Raw genomic sequence first — 7712 nt, 5'->3', positions numbered from 1 at the left:
AGGCGGGGAAAAATAAATCCCTCCCCAAAAGTCCAAGAGAGGAGCGACGAAAATCAAACAGAGATGTGGCACCTTCAATCACTTCACTCAGTTCGAAACTGTCTTACTTTACAGCAGGGAATGGGAGTGGGGCGGGGCCTGTGCATAAGGCACCAGCCCAGGGCCAAAGCACCAGCAGAGCATTAGAAGGTTGGGGAGGATGCTGAAGTGCCTGCAGCACCCATGCTTCCTGCCTGCAGCACCCATGCTGGCTGCCCCTTCCTGGCCAGAGATGGAATGCTGCAAAGTTTAAGTGCCAGTAGATGCTGGCCTTCCCTCCGGCAGGCCTGGGAAGCTGCTGGAGGCAGATGGACCCATTTCAGCGCCTGGCACCCAGATGTCCTCGCCTCCCCCAAGTATTTTTTTGCTAACCTGATTTCCATGTCTCTTGCATTTCTCCATCACGTTTCTTGCCATCGTGTGCAGGGAAAGAAAAGTTAGTGGGGCTAAAAAAAAAAGTTCAATCAATTAATTCCAACTTCGCAAGATTTTTTTTTGCGAGAAGTTGGAATTGATTGATTGAGCTCTTTTTTTTTTTAGTCCCAGAAACTTTTCTTTCCCTGCACACAATGGCAAGAAATGTGATGGAGAAACATAATGGACCTGGAAATCAGGTTAGCAAAGAAATGCTTGGGGGAAGCGAGGGCATCTGGGCAGTGGTGGGTGGGGCAAGCATGGCACTGTGCTGCAATGGAGAAAACAGGAAATGGAGCAGCTGGCATGAAGGAAGGAGGAGAAGCAGGGAGAAGAAAGGGAAAGCGGCCTCCTCCTTCCCTTGCATCGGACATTCCGTTTCCCATTTCTTCATTGTAGCACAGTGCCCAGGATCCACTTTGACAGCGGGGTGGTGATAGTGGTGGTGGTGGTGGTGGTGTTGTAATTTAACAACTGGTTCGCCCAGGGTCCGGTTGGCAATCGTGGGAGATTCATCCTGCATGTGTGATGGAGCTGGAGGATGGGGATGGGCCATGTCTCCTACAACAGCCAACATGACCGTGGGCCAACCGGTTGTTAAATTATTTGAATCCCACCACTGCTTTTAGCAATCACATAGGTAGATTTTCTCTGTGGCAATCTAACGCTAACGTAGTCCTGTAGACCAGTGCTTTTCAACCTTTTCACAGATTGTACCACTTTTAGGACATGACAATATTCGAGTACCACCTGTGGGAAGCCCCCCCACCTCCTAGAAGAATGAAATATTTTGGGGAATATTAAAAGAGGAAGAATATTATATTTCCCCATGTGGGATTCATCTTATTTTGAAATAAACAATCACCAGCAAAACTTCTAAGAGAAAACAATGGTAATTTCATTAACTGCTTTGCAAACGCAGGTACACTGGATACACCAAAAGTCATCAATATGTTTGCCTTATATTCTCTATTTCCATTACAAATTTACCTCCCACCTTTTCTTCATCGGCTAAGCACTCATGCTGTCACCACCTATCCAAAGTGTCTAAAATGAATACATTATCTCCTCCCCTAATTACATCTCTCACTACTCTTAATTCTATCTCCTGATGCCCTTATTTAAATTCTGGTTAAGACCAGTTTCTAGCATAGCAGAGGCCTCTGATCCTAGTTCTTACATACAATTCTCAAGCTTCAGATAGCTCATGAGATTAGAAATATACTGCTCAAAAAAATAAAGGGAACACAAGCAAAAGACATCCGAGATCTGAATGAATGAAATAGCCTTATTAAATACTTTGTTCTTTACATACAGTAGTTTATACACTGCTCAAACAACTAAAGGGAACACAAAACTACTGTATGTAACGAACAAAGTATTTAATAAGGCTATTTCATTCATTCAGATCTCAGATGTCTTCTGCTTGTGTCCCCTTTATTTTTTTGAGCAGTGTATATACAATGTATTTTCTTCACAGGCTAACATATCTTCTTACAATTCTGTAAAAACAATAGGCTCTGTTCCCCACAATCCCTTCACTTACTTTTTACAATCAATATTGATTTTTACATTCATATTTCTCAAATTGTCACAACATTTTTCGAATCTCTTCACTCTCATTTTTCATTCTCTATTAAACCATACAGTCTTTACAACAAGTCATCATTATTGGTCCAAGCTGAACACAACAACACATCATCATTCCAATTATCAATATTAAAATTCCCAACATTACTAATTGTTTTACCCATCCGACCAAGTTAAGGATCCAATCACTAAGTCCTTTCAAGGGATTCTAACCATACCTCCCTATGGCCCTAGTCTTTACTTGTAATTTATTTATTTGTTCATGATGTTTTTAAATTAGTTCAGTATAACCAGGTACCTCTTAACTAGTATTATAGATACAACAACTATAATCAATCTGTTCTGCACACAGCCCACTCACAGCAGCTGCTAAACTCTCAATTCAGCTTCTTCTTCTTTCCAAACACACAAGATATTTCTTTCCTGAAACAGTAGACAATTAAAATCTCAATTGCAGTTAATAAATCCCAAGTTACCCAAAAATACTAATATTCTAACATCAGCTATGATTTCTTTATTTTGATTTGTAGAGGATCTTCAGTTCACTGAACAGTCCAAATGGCTGGTTCTTCCACTGGTCCCTTTACTCAAGTGTAATATATTCACCCCCTTTCTTTGATTCTCACAGCGGTTTCAGTGATTAACAGCACTTGGAATGGTCTCTCCCAGTTCGGCTGTAACTTTTCCTCTTTCCAAGTTTTGATTAGGACCCAATCGCCAGCTCTATAAGAATGTACCAAAAAGTCCATAGGTGGAGTTTGAGCCAAGAGTCCTTTGTTCCTGAGGTAAGACAAAGAAGAGGACAGTCCCAGTACACAGTTCTTTTAAACATATCCTTAGTTTCATATTGTGGAATCTTCCCCACTCTGCCCAAGTGTGGTAATCCAAACATGATTTCATAGGGTGAAATATCAGTATCCCTTTTTGGTTGGCATCGAATTCTGAGCAAGGCCAATGGTAAACATCTTGTCCATGGCATAAACAAATTTGCGTTCCATGGAATATGATATTCCCACTTAATTCCCACTGCCTCCAGATTGATTGAAGCACTTTTGCAGTAAAATGAGTCCCTTGGTCACTATCTATAGCTTCTACTATTCCATATATAGGTATTATCTGTTCCAATATTATTTTGATGACTACTGCTGCAGTGGCCCTCATGGCTTGATAAGCTTCAACCCATCCAGTCAAATGATCCACTATCACCAATAAATATTGAAGTCTCCTCCACTTGAGGTACCGTATTTTTCAGAGTATAAGACGCACCTTTTTCCCTCCTAAAAGGGGGTGAAAATTTAGGTGCGTCTTATACACCAAATGTAACCCTGCTCACCCACTGGCCCCCACCCTTTGGCCTGTGCCTTGCAGCAGTTACCTCCTTGCAAGCAAACAGCAAGAAAAAAAAGCTCCTTTCAGCTTCAGCATAGACTAGCACAAGTTGATTAGATCGGCCTTCCGACTCTCAGCTGATTTGCTCTCAGCTGTTTTGCGCAGGGCTCTGCTGCTTGCTGCAAAGAGGTAAATTGCTGGAGCAGATTTTTTTTCCTTGTGCTAATCAAGCTATGCTGAAAACGAAACTGAAAGTAAAGCAGGCTGTTTGCTGCAACAAGGCAAAATTAGGCAGAAGCAGAATTTTTCTTCTTTTTCCTCACCAAAAAAGGTAGGTGCAAACAATGGGAAATTTAGGGCAAAAGAGGAGAGTTCAAGATTTTAAAACACAAAAGAAAAAAGAAGAAAGAAAAAGGCAAAAATAAAAATGGGAAGGGAGAAAAAGAAACGAAAGAGAAAAATGTTATACATATTTAGAATTGAAATATGAATAGTAATAAGAAATAAATGGGAAATCATGATTATAAAAATGAAATGAATAATAATTGGATTTTTATTTTATTTTTTTGCTTTTTGCTTTAATTTATATGCCGCCCTTCTCCGGAGACTCAGGGTGGCTTACAATGCATTAAGCAATAGCCTTCATACTTTTGTGTATTTATACAAAGTCAGTTTATTGCCCCCACAATCTGGGTCCTCATTTTACCTACCTTTGAAAGGATGGAAGGCTGAGTCAACCTTGAGCCTGGTGAGATTTGAACTTGCAGTAATTGCAAGCAGCAGATGTTAATAACAGTGCTTTAGTCCACTGTACTATCAGGCTCTTTGTTTTTGTATTTTTGAAATCTAGACAATGATAAGTTTTTATTTTTTTATTTTTTTTAGAAATACGAATAAGTATAAACTGTAACAATTGAAATACCTTTAATGGTATTATGGAGAAAGTAAAAAGGATTAAATTATAGCGTGGATAACAGCTAGAACATTTTAAAATTTAATTAGGGAAATTGTAATTATTGAAATATTTTTAATTATATATTGTGATGAAAGTAGAAATGATTAAGTTGTGATTTGGAGGATTATATGGGCAAAACTATGTGGGTTATTGGGAGAGTTTAAGATGTGAAAATGAGTAACATAAGGGGAAAATTATTTGGTTTATTATTATTGGTAAACATAATTAATTGATTTGTAAGAAATTGGATTGCATGGAGATAATTGGAATATTCATGTTCATATTGATTAATATACAAAAAAGATAGTTATATAACTATTTGATTTATATTAAAATGTTGAATTTGTATTAAACAATTGTAATATTACATAATTAACCAATGTGAGGATGGATATAAAAATAGATGAAAATGGGAAGGGGTATAATATAGAATAGAAGGGAAACTTGAATTTGATTAAGATTAGAGATGAGTATGAAGGGTAATATTGGTTTTTTTTAAAAAAATAGATGAGGAATAAATATGGTAAAAAGGAAATACAGAAATTGTAAATTTAATTGAAATGACTAAACACTGTTTAAATTTGTGAACCAGCCAAATACTCTGTTAAAAGAAAATACATTGTATGTTTGTATGTGTGTTTGTCTAAAAAATAAAAAAAAAAACCTTTTTAAAAAAAACACCAAAAAAGGTAGGTGCGTTTTATACTCCGAAAAATACGGTAATTCAGTAAACTCAACCTGAATGCACTGAAATGGTCTCACCACTAAATGTTGCTGTCCCCAGTAGGGGAGCCATCTACTGGAGGAAGAAGATTATTGCAATGTGTAAAATTCAAAGGAAAGTGATGAGAGAAAGTAAACAACATCTGGAAATCTACTTGATCTTGACTTTATCTTGGTAGGTGATTTGGATGCTGGGAAATATTTACTGAGCTTTTTGAAGATTCATAAGGCAAATTAAATTAAACACTAAAACTTTATTGGAACTGGACACTGAAAAGCGGATTTGAAAGATTTGAAGAAACTTGGTGGGCTAAATTGGATTTGGATAATCAACATCACATGAAAAAAAAAGAAAAAGAAGAAAAGATAAATAAGACTTTAAAACTCCCTAACCATTGCCTACCTGTTTCCCACAGCTTTAAATTCAAGCTGAGAAGCTCATCCAATTTTTTGGCTGGCCAAACATGTCACAATTTCTGATTGATTGATTGATTGATTGATTAAATTTATATTGCCACCCATGGCAACTCAAGGTGGCTTACAGGATGTTTTCTTTTCTTTTTTTTTGTAAACAAGTTTTATTAGAATTTTTCTTTCATCATACATATTTTATGAACAGAGTGTTGACCGGGTCACATCTTATATATCTTAAACATAATAATCTATTTTAATCTTCCCATTTTTTCCATATTCATCTCTTTTATATAATCCTTTATCACAAATTAATCATTTTTCACCGTATCTTATTATTTTAGCTTCTGCCATGTTGTTCTCTTTTCAAATCCATTTTACATCCTATCTCTGTTTCCAATTTCAGCCATAATATTCTCTTTCCATATTTTCTTTATCTTATCTTATTTTCTTCTTTATTATTTTATTTTATTAGATTTTTATACCGCCCTTCTCCCACTGGACTCAGGGTGGTGGACAGCCAAGAATAAAAACATCACATACAAAATAAAAATAAATAAATAAATAAATAAAGAATTAAACAAATTTTGGCCCAATAAATTTAAAACACCCCAACTAAAATCAATTAACAATTAAAAATATCTAAAGGGGGGTGGGGGTTAAGCCAGCCGGGCTTGATGAAATAAAGTTTTAAGGGCACGGCGAAAAGCACGGAGATCTGGGATCCTACGTATCTCCGGGGGCAGGTCGTTCCAGAGGACAGGTGCTGCCACAGAGAAGGCCCTCCCCCTGGGGGTCACCAGCCAACATGTTATGTTCTTAATACATAAACAATATTACTAATATTACTAATTACTAATATTACTAATTGTCCTTAATTCCTAATCTCTTACAATAACATCAATTAATTACCTTATTTATCCATTGCTAGATATATTTCTCAAATTCCCCATCCCACTTTTTAACATTTCAACTTCATCTCTCAATTTAAATTGTCTTCAAAATTAAATCAAATTGCCATTTCATATTCCATCTGCTGTTTTGTTTTACTATAAGCAATATACATTATCATATTCAAATCTTACATAAAAACCCTTTAATTTGGTTGACTATCCACAGTTAATAATAATACAATTCCTTTTAACCTACTAATATGTACCTTATTATCCTTCCTCCTTTCCACTAATATCCCCCCATCTACTCTTTTTATGCCACTGTAAATCCCAGTGAGATCATCTAACTGCTTTTTACTTTCAATTCCTTTTCCTTCAAAATCATTGTAAGGATTGCCTCTCCTTCTAACTTAAGAAAGTGAGAACTCTTGAAACGTGGTTGTTCAAAAGGATTTCTTTTATTAAGCAGAAGTGACAGCCATCCAGTTAAAGCAAGATCTGAATACCCTTAGGCAAGACAGTAGGATTACATTGGTAGAGACCCCTCCCTTTAAGTCAGAATGCAGATTTTTGCCAATACACAAGTGTGAAGATGTTTTCTTTACTAGTTTCTCTGAGAACCTGAACAAACATGCATTCCCACCATTATCCTTTAAAGTGAAACAACCCACATGGCTATTATAAAAATTCCTGCAGGTAAAGGGGATCTCAGGGCTCTTTGGCACCAGGATATAGGTTGTAAAATATCTGTTGACACAGGCAATGCTATTAAATCGAATCCAAGTGTCCCCCCTCCTCCGATTGAATGGCAGTATTACTTTTAGGGGGATCTGACATGCTACCCTCCTTAGAAAGCGAAAGGGTCCACAAGATTTCATGATAGTATATTAACAAGGTTTGTTATTGGGAGTGAAATTTTCTCAGTAAGATTGGAGCCCTAATGTGGTGTTTAGCGAACCATTCATTGTGTGCTGATGGTAAATGTTTCCAAGCAACTAAGTATTGGATTTTCCCTCTGTGGATCCTAGAATCAAGGATTTCCTTGATTTCAAAGTGTTGTTCACCTTCAATCATGATGGGCACAGGTGGTGTAGATGCAGGTGGTCTGAGGGATGAGATTACTTCTCGCTTGAGTAAACTAATATGGAATACTGGGTGGACTTGCCTGAGTGTCTTTGGAAGGAATAGTTCAACTGCTACTGGATTGATGATTCTAGTGATGGGGAAAGGTCCAATGAACTTTGGCCCTAGTTTTTTCGATGGTTGTAATGATTTCAGGAATTTTGTAGATAAGTATACTCTGTCTCCAATATGAAAAGGTTTGGGTTCCATCCTTTTCTTGTCAGCTTGAATTTTAA

This window comes from Pituophis catenifer, unplaced genomic scaffold (genome assembly GCF_029215685.1).
Source record: "Pituophis catenifer annectens isolate HBS135680 unplaced genomic scaffold, rPitCat1.0.hap2 SCAF_4, whole genome shotgun sequence".
In the NCBI taxonomy this organism is placed as follows: domain Eukaryota; kingdom Metazoa; phylum Chordata; class Lepidosauria; order Squamata; family Colubridae; genus Pituophis; species Pituophis catenifer.
This window is presented reverse-complemented; position numbering follows the sequence as displayed.